The 15,577-nt window shown below is 45.7% G+C and overlaps 1 long non-coding RNA gene across 1 annotated transcript in view; it reads right to left on the bottom strand.

The window, feature by feature from the left end:
- Positions 1 to 6,581, bottom strand: part of LOC124005326 — a 47,557-nt gene extending 40,976 nt beyond the window's left edge. Inside the window, exon 1 of the long non-coding RNA XR_006833602.1 lies at positions 6,015 to 6,581. This is a non-coding gene — a long non-coding RNA (uncharacterized LOC124005326). The remainder of the gene's footprint in view (positions 1 to 6,014) is intronic.
- Positions 6,582 to 15,577: the final 8,996 nt, after the last annotated feature.

Below are 15,577 nucleotides of genomic sequence, written 5' to 3' on the forward strand. Positions count from 1 at the left end.
CTTTAACTTAACTTAAATTAAAACACACCAGAAATGCAGACAGACAGAAGAAGCAGAAGAAGCAGAAAGGTGTGAGGGTGTTTCTCCATCCACACACACACACACACACACACACACACACACACACACACACACACACACACACACACACACACACACACACACACACACACACACACACACACACACACACACACACACACACACACACACACACACACACACACACACACACATAAGATGTGAGGGTGTTTCTCTTCTACCTCATTCCCTTCTCACCCCCATTGAACACCCAGGATAAAAATAACAGGCAAAGGATCTCTTGCTAATTCAATACCATGTCTTCAGAGCCTGTTTTATCAGCTGTAGAAGAGCATGAAAGAGAAAGTGAGATCCACTCCATTAAAAAACAAAAACATTCCTTGGCATACAGTTTATAACAATCTTACTTCACTTTTCCTCTGAGCTCATATTGCTTCAATATATATGAATGTTTTGCTCCAAAACACACTACAAGCCCAGTGATGTGCCAACTGAAGACTCTATCCTTGCGTGATGGAGAGCTAGCATCAGAGAAGGGTAAATGTTTAATGAGAAAGCCTTACGACTGGTTCACACAGCAGGCCCAAACATGAAAACACAAACAAGCATGTCTGTCTCAAACGATGGATATCATCACTCTGTGTGATGTTGTGTTGATGGTCAGAGTTAGTGAGCCTTGTTGGTCAGTGTCATAGTGTAACGGGTGGACTTTGTAACTGTTGCCTGCCCTCGCCCTGAGTTCCCCTCCCTGGCCCTGCATCCTCACAATGCATGTTGGCTAGGCCTCATCACCCAGCAACCCTAAGGCCCTATTGTAGACACTAATTAGGCGAGCCAATGGACAGACATGATCTGGGCAGCAACCTCCAAGAGTACAATGCTTGTGGCGATGGAACTCTCCACTGTCCTGTCATTAAACCATTACCACCAACATTAAAGAGGAGGGAGATTTGTGTTCCTCACTAGGGTGTCTATCTTTGTGTGTGTGTGTGTGTGTGTGTGTGTGTGTGTGTGTGTGTGTGTGTGTGTGTGTGTGTGTGTGTGTGTGTGTGTGTGTGTGTGTGTGTGTGTGTGTGTGTGTGTGTGTGTGTGTGTGTGTGTGTGTGTGTGTGTGTGTGTGTGTGTGTGTGTGTGTGTGTGTGTGTGTGTGAGTGTCTGTGTGTGTGTGTGTGTGTGTGTGTGCGTGTGCGTGAATTGCGTGCGCCTGTGCTTTTAATGATACCATGTTGCTCAGGCAACCAATTAGAGTGGAGAATGTGTGTGTTGGTAGATGTGCATGCATGTGCCTGTGTTTGTGTCTGTTGTGGATGCATGTGTTTTTTTGTGTGTGCTCAGTCTGCTTAGTGGTGACTGATAGCTGTGTACTTACTCCAAAGTATGGTGTGTGTGTGTGTGTGTGTGTGTGTGTGTGTGTGTGTGTGTGTGTGTGTGTGTGTGTGTGTGTGTGTGTGTGTGTGTGTGTGTGTGTGTGTGTGTGTGTGTGTGTGTGTGTGTGTGTGTGTGTGTGTGTGTGTGTGTGTGTGTGACAAAGAGAGCAGAATGTCTGTCTCCATCATAAACACTCTCTCTATGGTCCCTCGCTCTCTCGCTTGCCTTTAATCCACCTTTTCTCTTTCTCTTTCATCCCCTCCCGTCTCTCCTCTATTTCAATCCCTATGTCTCTGTTTCTTCATCCCTCTCTTGTCTGTATCCCACCGTGTGTTTTCCATTTCAGGTTGTGTGTGGTGGCACTGAGGTTCAGACACACCAGGTTTATTTTATTTAAGGCTAAGGGCCTGTGTGCTGTGCTTGCAAAGCCCGGTCTGTCCGTTACTCAAAGATTGGGGCAGCAGGGTAGCTTAGTGGTTAGAGCGTTGGACTAGTAATTGAAAGGTTGCCAGTTTCAATCCCTGAGCTGACAAGGTACAAATATGTCGTTCTGCCCCTGAACAAGGCAGTTAACCCACTGTTCCTAGGATGTCATTGAAAATAAGAATTTGTTCTTAACTGACCTGCCTAGTTAAATGAAGGTAAAAAAAATGCCTGCCTGCCAGTCAGGAGGCTCCTATTTATAATCACTGTGTCTTCTAAAAGACTCATAGTAGGCTAAATTCAGTGGCTGCAGGGTGTGTGTGGCCAGTCCTACTCTTACAGGCCTTTGACCAGACACTACCTGATTTACCTGAATTCCTTGAAAGTGGTGTGGTAGTCCTAATATAATGTAGAGAAGAATGGTGAAGGGTGAGGCAAGGACAGGCATCAAGATGTGTCATTACTAGACGACTAGCCCACAGATTTACTCCATATTGTTACAACTGAAAAATAATAGGAACGTGTATGAAATATGAATGCTTTGTTCAACAGGGCCTTTCATGCATCTTGGATCTTCTCCTGTTGAAGTATCTCACACCTTTACTGCTATTTAAAACACGAGAGGAACAGGGGTAGGCTACACGGGTCTTTACACTGACACAACTCGCTCGGTTTCACCGAGGAGATCCCGTGAGAACCCCCACCCGGTGCTCAGGAATCATTTCTGGTGCTGCAATGCTCTGTTAGTCCCGTTTCCCTGCAGAGTGGATTGAGTGTCTGTAGACTCCCCCCTACCGTAAGAAGACGGAACTTCCTGCTTAACTCTTATCCTTAACCCCCAAAGCCATGCGCAAATATTTTCAAACATCTGTCTCTAAATGTAACGCCAATTCTCAGTCTGAATCACTTTAACCTATGATCTATTTCATGTCACACAAACACACATGCACGCACGCACGTACACACACACACACACATTCACACACACACATTCACTCTGTTCTTAAAGATACCTCCATTCAGCAAAGCACCGGGCGAACTGAACCGAATAGTTCTCTCGGCTCCTGCAAATACTCGGCTCCTGCAAATAGTCTTCTCCCCGTCTCTGTCTTTTCAATCACTCTGCTGTTGAACGCTTCATTTAGCCCTACACACAGGGAGGGAGACTTGGTCCGGAGACATTTAGCCCTACACACAGGGAGGGAGACTTGGTCCGGAGACATTTAGCCCTACACACAGGGAGGGAGACTTGGTCCGGAGACATTTAGCCCTACACACAGGGAGGGAGACTTGGTCCGGAGACATTTAGCCCTACACACAGGGAGGGAGACTTGGTCCGGAGACATTTAGCCCTACACACAGGGAGGGAGACTTGGTCCGGAGACATTTAGCCCTACACACAGGGAGGGAGACTTGGTCCGGAGACATTTAGCCCTACACACAGGGAGGGAGACTTGGTCCGGAGACATTTAGCCCTACACACAGGGAGGGAGACTTGGTCCGGAGACATTTAGCCCTACACACAGGGAGGGAGACTTGGTCTGGAGACATTTAGCCCTACACACAGGGAGGAAGACTTGGTCCGGAGACATTTAGCCCTACACACAGGGAGGGAGACTTGGTCCGGAGACATTTAGCCCTATACACAGGGAGGGAGACTTGGTCCGGAGACATTTAGCCCTACACACAGGGAGGGAGACTTGGTCCGGAGACATTTAGCCCTACACACAGGGAGGGAGACTTGGTCCGGAGACATTTAGCCCTACACACAGGGAGGGAGACTTGGTACGGAGACATTTAGCCCTACACACAGGGAGGGAGGCTTGGTCCGGAGACATTTAGCCCTACACACAGGGAGGGAGACTTGGTCCGGAGACATTTAGCCCTACACACAGGGAGGGAGACTTGGTCCGGAGACATTTAGCCCTACACACAGGGAGGGAGACTTGGTCCGGAGACATTTAGCCCTACACACAGGGAGGGAGACTTGGTCCGGAGACATTTAGCCATACACACAGGGAGGGAGACTTGGTCCGGAGAAATTTAGCCCTACACACAGGGAGGGAGACTTGGTCCGGAGACATTTAGCCCTATACACAGGGAGGGAGACTTGGTCCGGAGACATTTAGCCCTACACACAGGGAGGGAGACTTGGTCCGGAGACATTTAGCCCTACACACAGGGAGGGAGACTTGGTCCGGAGACATTTAGCCCTACACACAGGGAGGGAGACTTGGTACGGAGACATTTAGCCCTACACACAGGGAGGGAGGCTTGGTCCGGAGACATTTAGCCCTACACACAGGGAGGGAGACTTGGTCCGGAGACATTTAGCCCTACACACAGGGAGGGAGACTTGGTCCGGAGACATTTAGCCCTACACACAGGGAGGGAGACTTGGTCCGGAGACATTTAGCCCTACACACAGGGAGGGAGACTTGGTCCGGAGACATTTAGCCATACACACAGGGAGGGAGACTTGGTCCGGAGACATTTAGCCCTACACACAGGGAGGGAGACTTAGTCCGGAGACATTTAGCCCTACACACAGGGAGGGAGACTTGGTCCGGAGACATTTAGCCCTACACACAGGGAGGGAGACTTGGTCCGGAGACATTTAGCCCTACACACAGGGAGGGAGACTTGGTCCGGAGACATTTAGCCCTACACACAGGGAGGGAGACTTGGTCCGGAGACATTTAGCCCTACACACAGGGAGGGAGACTTAGTCCGGAGACATTTAGCCCTACACACAGGGAGGGAGACTTGGTCCGGAGACATTTAGCGTTCACTTGAGTCAAGGGGTGGAAATGGGGGACAGTTTCACCAGAAGCGGTTAGGTGAAAATATTAGAACCATCCTATTTCTCTGTAGGGGAGGATATTGTTGCATTATTTATGCCAACCATACGAGCTATTTAGGACTAGGGGAAACACTGTATTGATACAGAAGCTTCAGTTGCACATCACACGTTCGCCCCGAAGTGTTCAGTGACTACTGCTCCACAAAGCAGAGAGAGCATGACTGCGTTACCAACATGTAGAATCACAATGTATCACATTTTCACTGCAAGCCACGTCGCTATAAGTTATGGCCACATAAATCAACACGGGCTGAATGACTTAAAACATCAGCAAGTTATTTGATTATGCATTTAGGGATAGGATAGCCTATAATTTTATAATAAATTATATGCTACTAAGTAAGGACTATTGAACATGTGAGTAAACAAAGAAAATGAGGAGTTTAAAAGTGGAGTAGAGTTCTCAAATAATGCATTTTTCACGACATGGAGAGCTACATGTCTATCGATGTGCAGCTACTTCCAAACGCAGAGACAAGAGAAGGCGGGTAGAAAGGAAAAAATAGCCACTGAGGTATTCCTTGCCTGGACAAACAAGTCAGATAAAATAACAGAAATCTAGAGAAACAATCAATATGCATCACAAAGGCATCTCCGAGAACATATAAAAACATCTTCCATATTTGTATCCCGGGAGGTCACTTTGATTTAATCAAAAACAAATATCAGGGTTTATTTAAACCCATGAAATCACAGTAGATATTCGTCGTGGTGACTTTGCTATCCAGTTTGTCAGAGATAGTGGATAGGTACCCTGGACAGCGACTAGCCTACTAGAGCCCGCCGCCGCCGCGAGGGCGCTAGGAGTTGGGCGCGCTGTGATTCCCTGAGCGCGTCTTTTTGACATGTTGATACTGACTAAATCCACACCCGGACCACTAAAATCTACTCGGAGCAAATTCATCTGGCCCTATTCTCCATTTCCAAAGCTGTACAGATTATAGTAATCGAATTGAGAGGGACCAGAACGGAAAGAAGAGCAATGCCCAGTGGGTTTAGAAGAAGTTGATGTGATGAGTGACGGATATTTTCTCTCTCCCTTGCCTGCCTGAAACTGCCGACTAGCGCCTCGGCTTTGCTGCTAGTCTGTCATCAACGACAATTATCTTAAAACCATAGTGCTGCAAAATGAATTCACTAAATATGTTATCAAACACAAATGTTAAATTCTTAAAAACACCATTGCCTCAAGGGAAGATGCGAGAAGCATAGATCCCATGTTGGATTAATATAACACTATGTTATTGACATAGCACATGAAAGTAACAATAGCGCGTTACTTTGAGGTGTCTATATATTAAATGAAATTAATATTTACCTTGAAAAAGTTAACAGTTCCATTGAAGCGTATCTTCCGTGTTCCAAGCTCAAACGCTTTCGAGGGACAATCAACAATTCCACAAGCTTGATTCAAATAAGTTCGCTGTACTTATTATTTCAAGAGCGCGTAGCCGATGCATAGCCGAATGTAGATATGTTGATGAAATGAACCAGTCTGAGAAGACTTGCAATTCAAAACTGCGTTATTCCAAAGTTCCATTGAGTAAAATGAATACAAATCCAGTCCATGTATCTTTTAACAGTATGTCGATCCAAATTCAAAGGTCCCCCTGTTTCTGAAGAGATGCTCTCAAAATCTATATTTTTTAAATCCCAATTTATTGTAGAAGCCTTGTCATCAAGTTATTCTCAAATTTCGCTGGCTTCGATCGACACAGGCGCCAGGTGAAGGTCTAACAAAGCGTAAAATCAGGACAGCTCCAGGTGGTTTGTCTTGATTCCAGTGCGCGCGTTAAAGGCAGCACCGATCGGTCATCCCAGTTTCGGAGTGTCCTTGCGGGCGTGTCTGCTGTCCGGGTGCTGGACTTGGTTTCCGTCTTTGAAGCCCTGGGATTCGTCACAAACGCAATATACCCAGCAGCCCCCCCCCCCTTCTGGAGATGGAGTCTTAGCAATTCGTGGGTGACACACCGAAGTAAATAAGCCACAGCAAAGAGAGCTGGGGTGAGACGTATGCTAGAGAATGCAAGAGAGAGAAGAGAGAGGTGCGCGAAGGGATTTTGTTTATGTCGAGGGTGCCTTTCTTGATCAACTGTGTTTTGTAGATGTATCGAAATATTATTTACAAATCAATATCTATTCAAGACATGATTAAGTTCTTGCTGCTTTTTAATATATTGGAATTCGCCTATATGTTTAGTAAAATCATGTTATGTAGCGTAAATAACAACTGTTTAGATGCTTGGATGCAATTACGCATGGCATTTCAAACGATGATTCTTTCCTTACGAAGGTAATGGTGTCTTGTCTATAGTAGCTAATGTGATGCAACTTTAGTTGAATCTGAATTGAAGATACAGTGAGTGTCTACACACCAACATCAAGTGCTCATATGCGTAATAAAAAAACATACACTCCCTAACTGAGTTCCAAATGCACTAGTTAAGCTGCAGGTGCTATAGCCTACACTTGCCAAATGGCACATTCAGTCGCTCCCTTGTTCGAGCTGTTCCGAGGAGCCTTTACGCCTGCTACGTTAGGTTATGAGTAGCCTAGCGACGGAAAGTGACTCAGATGTAGGCTATATGTATCCAACCAGATTTTTCGCAGACTATTGTCTAATATCCGGATCAGTGGTCGCAAAATAGACTAGCCAATACTTGTAGCTCAAATGGGAGATTCCATTTCTCGAGGCATCCCATGGCTCTCCCCGCGCGCCTCCAAGTGGGTGGACTTCGAAAATAATTATGCATAGGAGGTTCGACGTTTTAAGAGGGCGTGAGTGGGAAGCTTTGAATAGATTAATTCTGGTCCAATAACACACATCTGCCGTTCGAGTAGCTTACATCCATCCAGTAAATTACAGGTCGTTTAGGCTATTTATATCTAACTGACAATATTTCTAGAGTGCTTTGTTGACATTCAGATGCTTATTATATTAATATTAAACATATGTACCCCATGTCCCTATACAATTACCACTGGTTTGACATTCCCCTGTATGATAGCTATTGACAAGAGGTTCTGTCATTATTTACATGTTTAATTGTTGTCATTTAGCCAATGCTCATATCCAGAGCGACGTACAGTTCGTGCAGTCATCTTAAGATAGCTAGGTGGGACAACTACATATCACAGTAATAGTACGTTTTCTTCAATAAAGTAGCAAAGTCAGAGCTAGTAACAGGGAAAAGAGTCAAGTGCCAGTGTTAATTCACAAAATGTTTTTGTGGGGGTGAGGACAGGGTGCTGAGAGGTGCTTTGGGATTATTTAAGACACTCTTTAAAGAGGTAGAGTTTCAGATAATTTCTGCAAATGTGCAGGGAAAAAAGCTGTTCTAGCTTCAGGGGAAAGCTGGTTCCACCATTGGGGTGCCAGGATAGAGAAGAGCTTGGACTGTGTTAAGTGGGAGTTGCCCTCCTGTAGGGGCTTGAAGGGCAAATAAATTAGAGGTGGAAAAATGGAGTACTCAGGTTGGGTGTAGGGTTTGAGCATAGCCTGAAGGTAGGGAGGGGCAGATCCTCTTGATGCTCTGTAGACAAGTACCATGGTCTTGTAATGGATGCGAGCTTCGACTGGAAGCCAGTGGAGTGTGCTGAGGAGCAGGGTGACATGGGAGAACTTGGGAGAGTTGAACACCAGGCGGGCTGCAGCATTCTGGATAAGTTACAGGGATTTGATGGCACAAGGAGGGAGCCCAGCCAACAGAGAGTTACAGTAGTCTAGACGGGAGAGGACAAGTGCCTTGATTAGGACATGCGAAACTTCCTGTGTGAGGTAGGGTCGTACTCAACGGATGTTGTAGAGCATGAACCTGCCGGAATCACCGCTTTGACGTTTGTGGAGAATAACAGGGTGTTGTCCAGGGTCACGTGTCTCATGGTGAAGGGTGGTAGGCTATGGGTGAAGCATTTTTTAAAATATTTTATTTATTTAACCGGGCAAGTAAGTTAAGAACAAATTCTTATTTACAATGATGGCCTACACCGGCCAAACCCAGATGACCCTGGGCAAATTGTGCGCCGCCCTATGGGACTCCCAATCACGGCTGGTTGTGATACAGCCTAGTTTCAAACCAGGAAGTCTGTAGTGACGCCAAAAGCACTAAGATGCAGTGCCTTAGACCGCTGCGCCACTCGGGAGTCCCAAACATGAATAACCCTATGTTGCCAAATCATGTTTTCAGGGACATGAGTCCCTGTCCTAGCATTCTCAAACGGCTTTGAGAATGCCGTTGTTTTTTGTAAACAACCATACAAAAAACGTTGCAAACCACTCAACAGCCTGTGATAGTGTAAGGTGTAAAGTACACCTTTTATGTTTGTCATTTTAGTAACACAACTTTGTTAGCCAATATAAGCAGCAAGCTATTGTGCACTGCCTTTTTTTCAGTAGCTTTGAGTTACAGAAGCCTGAATGGAAAGGTTTCAGCAGGGAGGAAGTAGTCAATATTCAGCTCCTGTTCTGTCCCTGCCTCTTATGTCTGTTATGAGAGACAACACTCACCGTGGCACTGTTGCATGTGACCCCTCCCTTCTCTCCTCCATCCTCCCCTCCCTCCTGTGCTTCCACATACACTCACCGTGGCACTGTTGCATGTGACCCCTCCCTTCTCTCCTCCATCCTCCCCTCCCTCCTGTGCTTCCACATACACTCACCGTGGCACTGTTGCATGTGACCCCTCCCTTCTCTCCTCCATCCTCCCCTCCCTCCTGTGCTTCCACATACACTCACCGTGGCACTGTTGCATGTGACCCCTCCCTTCTCTCCTCCATCCTCCCCTCCCTCCTGTGCTTCCAAATACACTCACCGTGTTCAAATGGTTCAACCACACAGCTGGGAACCCCTTCTGATGTGAAACCTAGGGAGATCTGACAGACTTCCAGAGGAAAAGGCACAAATAAATACCTCCCCTCTTTCTTTGTCTCACTCTCTCACCCCCTCCCCCTCATCCCCCACCCTCTCTCTCTCTGATTCAGAGGGGTTGGGTTAAATGCAGGAGACACATTCCGGTTCAATGCTTTCTGTTGTACAACTGACTAGGTATCACCTTTCCCTATCCCCTTTCCCTTTCCCTATCCCCTTTCTCTCTCTCTCTCTCTCTCTCTCTCTCTCTCTCTCTCTCTCTCTCTCTCTCTCTCTCTCTCTCTCTCTCTCTCTCTCTCTCTCTCTCTCTCTCTCTCTCTCTCTCTCTCTCTCTCTCTCTCTCTCTCTCTCTCTCTTCTCTACTTTCTCCCTTCTCTACTCTCTCTCTTCTCTACTCTCTCTCTCTCCTTCTACAGAAGGGATATGTGCTCACAGTCGGGGGCAAACAGGGAATATCAACACTTCACCTCCAACATTTACCACTAGGCCCAGAGTCTACTCTACTCCAGCTATACAACAGCAGACTGAGAATTTATTCCAAATAACCAAGCCATTCAGAACATGGGCCTACACACAGGTTAAAGTTAGGTCTTTTTCATTCACCTCATGTTGACAATGTACCAAAATACATCCCCAAAAGGCTTGCCAACCACAGTCTGGCCAAAACAGACTCTTTTAGCTGTGCCTTTTGGAGCAATCTAATTTCAGGGAAAATCAAAGCCTTTCTGCAGCCCCATCGCGAATTACATTTACGACTGGCTGAGAGTGTGTTTTCAGGAGGCCCTTTGTGCTTGAATTATCTACAGTTACAGTCAAAGTCGACAGATAGGACCAGGATACGTTTGTGGGGAAAGCTGCTGCGGTGGCAGCTGAACTAATACAAATGACATAAAAACACACATCTCATAATGGCTTGGTTTGACTGCAGGGAGAAATGGATTGGCGTGTTCTGGAAACCTATACCACACAGATTCTGAATAATGGGTGAATCATAACAACGTAATGACATGCACATTAACATGAGGCTATTTCCAAATACAAAAAACCAGTAGGGATTTCTTCCCATTCAATTACATTATTAATGTGTTGTTGATGTAGTTTCCATGTATATGATCTCACTGCATCTCCAGCCTACCTTTTCATGATGTGATCTCACTGCATCTCCAGCCTACCTTTTCATGATGTGATCTCACTGCATCTCCAGCCTACCTTTTCATGATGTGATCTCACTGCATCTCCAGCCTACCTTTTCATGATGTGATCTCACTGCATCTCCAGCCTACCTTTTCATGATGTGATCTCACTGCATCTCCAGCCTACCTTTTCATGATGTGATCTCACTGCATCTCCAGCCTACCTTTTCATGATGTGATCTCACTGCATCTCCAGCCTACCCTTTTCATGATGTGATCTCACTGCATCTCCAGCCTACCTTTTCATGATGTGATCTCACTGCATCTCCAGCCTACTTTTTCATGATGGGATCTCACTGCATCTCCAGCCTACTTTTTCATGATGTGATCTCACTGCATCTCCAGCAAACCCTTTTCATTATGTGATCTCACTGCATCTCCAGAATACATGTTCATGATGTGATCTCACTGCATCTCCAGCCTACCCTTTTCATGATGTGATCTCACTGCATCTCCAGAATAACTTTTCATGATGTGATCTCACTGCATCTCCAGCAAACCCTTTTCATGATGTGATCTCACTGCATCTCCAGCCTACCCTTTTCATGATGTGATCTCACTGGATCTCCAGAATAACTTTTCATGATGTGATCTCACGGCATCTCCAGCCTACCTTTTCATGATGTGATCTCACTGCATCTCCAGCCTACCCTTTTCATGATGTGATCTCACTGCATCTCCGGAATAACTTTTCATGATGTGATCTCACTGCATCTCCGGAATAACTTTTCATGATGTGATCTCACTGCATCTCCAGCCTACCCTTTTCATGATGTGATCTCACTGCATCTCCAGCCTACCTTTTCATGATGTGATCTCACTGCATCTCCAGCCTACCTTTTCATGATGTGATCTCACTGCATCTCCAGCCTACATTTTCATGATGTGGTCTCACTGCATCTCCAGCCTACCTTTTCATGATGTGATCTCACTGCATCTCCACCCTACCTTTTTCATGATGTGATCTCACTGCATCTCCAGCCTACCTTTTCATGATGTGATCTCACTGCATCTCCAGCCTACCCTTTTCATGATGTGATCTCACTGCATCTCCAGAATAACTTTTCACGATGTGATCTCACTGCATCTCCAGAATAACTTTTCATGATGTGATCTCACTGCATCTCCAGCAAACCCTTTTCATGATGTGATCTCACTGCATCTCCAGCCTACCTTTTCATTATGTGATCTCACTGCATCTCCAGCCTATCCTTTTCATGATGTGATCTCACTGCATCTCCAGCCTATCCTTTTCATGATGTGATCTCACTGCATCTCCAGCAAACCCTTTTCATGATGTGATCTCACTGCATCTCCAGCCTAGCTTTTTCATGATGTGATCTCACTGCATCTCCAGCCTACATTTTCATGATGTGATCTCACTGCATCTCCAGCCTACCCTTTTCATGATGTGATCTCACTGCATCTCTAGAATAACTTTTCATGATGTGATCTCACTGCATCTCCAGCCTACCTTTTCATGATGTGATCTCACTGCATCTCCAGCCTATCCTTTTCATGATGTGATCTCACTGCATCTCCAGCAAACCCTTTTCATGATGTGATCTCACTGCATCTCCAGCCTACATTTTCATGATGTGATCTCACTGCATCTCCAGCCTACCCTTTTCATGATGTGATCTCACTGCATCTCTAGAATAACTTTTCATGATGTGATCTCACTGCATCTCCAGCCTACCTTTTCATGATGTGATCTCACTGCATCTCCAGAATAACTTTTCATGATGTGATCTCACTGCATCTCCAGAATACATTTTCATGATGTGATCTCACTGCATCTCCAGCCTACCCTTTTTATGATGTGATCTCACTGCATCTCCAGAATAACTTTTCAGGTTATGATCTCACTGCATCTCCAGCCTACCCTTTTCATGATGTGATGTTTTTCATTTGATACTTCCATTGACCCTACTTTAACTATTTTAGGGTTACCTAAAACGAGGATGAGTCCAGCAGTCTGTGCAGAGAACAATGATATAAAGTTCTTGGTATTCCTGGAGGAGCAGAGTGACTCCCCCTCTTATTCTCAGTAATCTGCATTACTGTATCCACCATTATCACATATGATTTATTCAACATGTGTCCAAAAGCCTATAAATGTGTCACTAAATATTTCATATATACTGTAAGACAGACATGAGAATAGCATAGACGGACATCACTCTTTGCCTTCCTCTTTATCGCCCCCCCCAACCCTCTCTCTCTCTCTCTCTCTCTCTCTCTCTCTCTCTCTCTCTCTCCCTCCGTCTCTCTCTCTCTCTCTCTCTCTCTCTCTCTCTCTCTCTCTCTCTCTCTCTCTCTGTCTCTCTCTCTCTCTCTCTCTCTCTCTCTCTCTCTCTCTCTCTCTCTCTCTCTCTCTCTCTCTCTCTCTCTCTCTCTCTCTCTCTCTCTCTCTCTCTCTCTCGTGCCCGCTATCGAGGGTTGATGGGAAATTTCTGCCCATGTTTGGAGCCACACTTCACCTCTAAAATCTACCACTAGGCCCAGAGTCTACCCTACTCCAACAATACAATACAGACCGATTTTGAATTACATTTACCACAAGCTGAGAGAGTGTTTTCAGGGGGCCCTTTGTGCTTGAATTATCTACAGATACAGTCAAAGTCGACAGATAGGACCAGGATACATTTGTGGGGAAAGCTGCTGCGGTGGCAGCTGAACTAATACAAATTACATAAAAACACACATCAGGCTAGGTTTGACTGCAGGGAGAAACGGATTGTTGTGTTCTGGAAACCTATACAACACAGATTCTGAATAATGGGTGAATCATAACGATGATATGCAAATGAACATAAGGCTATTTCAAATGCAAATCTATGCAAATCCCAGCAGGGTTTTCTTCCCATACTATGATTCTTCTTCTTTTTTATAGTAAATGGAGCTTATGCCTATTTAATCATGCACATAATGTAAGTGAAAGGATCGACGCAGGAGATGAGAAGTAGATACAGGGAGTGAAGGTTTAATAACGGACGGACATGAAACAGAACAGGAACAGCGTCTGGACAGGAACACATAACAATTCATGCGGACACAAGGAACACCACAGGGGAACCAACAGATATAAGGGGGGATAATCAACCACGTGAAGGAGTCCAGGTGAGTCCAATGAGCGCTGCTGCGCGTAATGATGGTGACAGGTGCGTGTAAAGACGGGCAGCCTGGCGCCCTCAAGCGCCAGGGAGGGGGAGCGGGAGCAGGCATGACAGCCTATATAGAGGAAAAACTGACTGCAATCATGACCTCTTAAAATAACTAGCTGACCATATAGCCCTGTGGTGTGCCCAATGCTAACTTGTCATGTCCAAGTACATTTACCGTCTGTAAGTGATCTTTACACACAGAATCCCCACTTAACTAATCCTTATGGGGACCCAGCAACATTTGTCCATCTATCAATCTATGTTTAGTTTTCAGTTTCTATAGATGCTTTGTAGTGTTCTATAGTGGCCTCATCTGTTATTGGCCTCATCTGTTATTGGGTATTAAATCCACATTGGCATTGTCTCTGATCTCTAACAGCAACATATCATTTGAGCAGCTCAGGGGGATAATGCTATTATAATACCATTACAGAACATTAAAGTCTGGTTTCGAGCTGACCTTTTTAGTTCCAGTTATCTGAAGAACTCTGGGGAGCCTGTTTGACTGTGGTGATTCTGCTAGAATGAATGACTGTCTCAATGAATGACTGAATGACTGAACACATTGATGAATGAATAAAACAATGTACTTTATAAACCAGTTTGGCATGTCATTATGGTCATTGCACAGTGCATTGGATTTATATCTTCTAAAGTGTGATTATGAAGGGCTCAATAAAAAAAACCCTAGTCACTTGTTGTTAATCACATATTAGACTGTAATCTGGTGCTGTAGGCAAGTCTGGAGGAGTCTGGCTCAGGTCCTGGGCCCTGGTTTTGTTGGGATGTGGTGGAGGCTGGCCCATGTCCAGACTCGTAGTTCTGGTGTTATTGGGGGGATGTGGTGGAGGCTGGCCCATGTCCAGACTCGTAGTTCTGGTGTTATTGGGGGATGTGGTGGAGGCTGGCCCATGTCCAGACTCGTAGTTCTGGTGTTATTGGGGGATGTGGTGGAGGCTGGCCCATGTCCAGACTCGTAGTTCTGGTGTTATTGGGGGATGTGGTGGAGGCTGGCCCATGTCCAGACTCGTAGTTCTGGTGTTATTGGGGGATGTGGGGGTAGGTTGGTCCAGCTCTAGATTTGTAGTACTGGTTTTGTTGGGGTCCAGAGTGGTAGTTATGGTGTTGAATGATATGGGAGCACATAGTGAACATGTCATCCCCTGGCCTGGTTTCTGCAGAGAGAGGGAGAAAGGGGAGGAGGAGATGTGAATATGTGTCAGCTTAGTGAATAATGGGATTCTCCCACTCTGCTCTTCACAAAAAGTGTGTGTGTGTGTGTGTGTGTGTGTGTGTGTGTGTGTGTGTGTGTGTGTGTGTGTGTGTGCGTGTGTGCAGTAGACTGTATTGTTTATACACACCCATGCACTCCCACCAACAGATCAGACACTGGACCTTTGACTCTCTCACAAACAAGTGATGTTCAATTTCAGTCAGAGCCAGTGACTTTGCACGTAGAAAGTCATGAGCGGTGATGTGTAAAACCCAAATATTCCTCTGTGTAAACAGTGAGGACAGTACAGACTCGGAGGGGGTCCAAATCATCTGTCTGAATGTTGACTTCCTCCCTGTTATGGCTCTCGTTGGTGGTAGGAAGAGTGGACCAAAGCGCAGCATGGTAAGTGTTCATGATTCCTTTTATTCCAAAAAACAC

Source organism: Oncorhynchus gorbuscha, linkage group LG19 (assembly GCF_021184085.1).
Source record: "Oncorhynchus gorbuscha isolate QuinsamMale2020 ecotype Even-year linkage group LG19, OgorEven_v1.0, whole genome shotgun sequence".
Taxonomy (NCBI): Eukaryota; Metazoa; Chordata; class Actinopteri; order Salmoniformes; family Salmonidae; genus Oncorhynchus; species Oncorhynchus gorbuscha.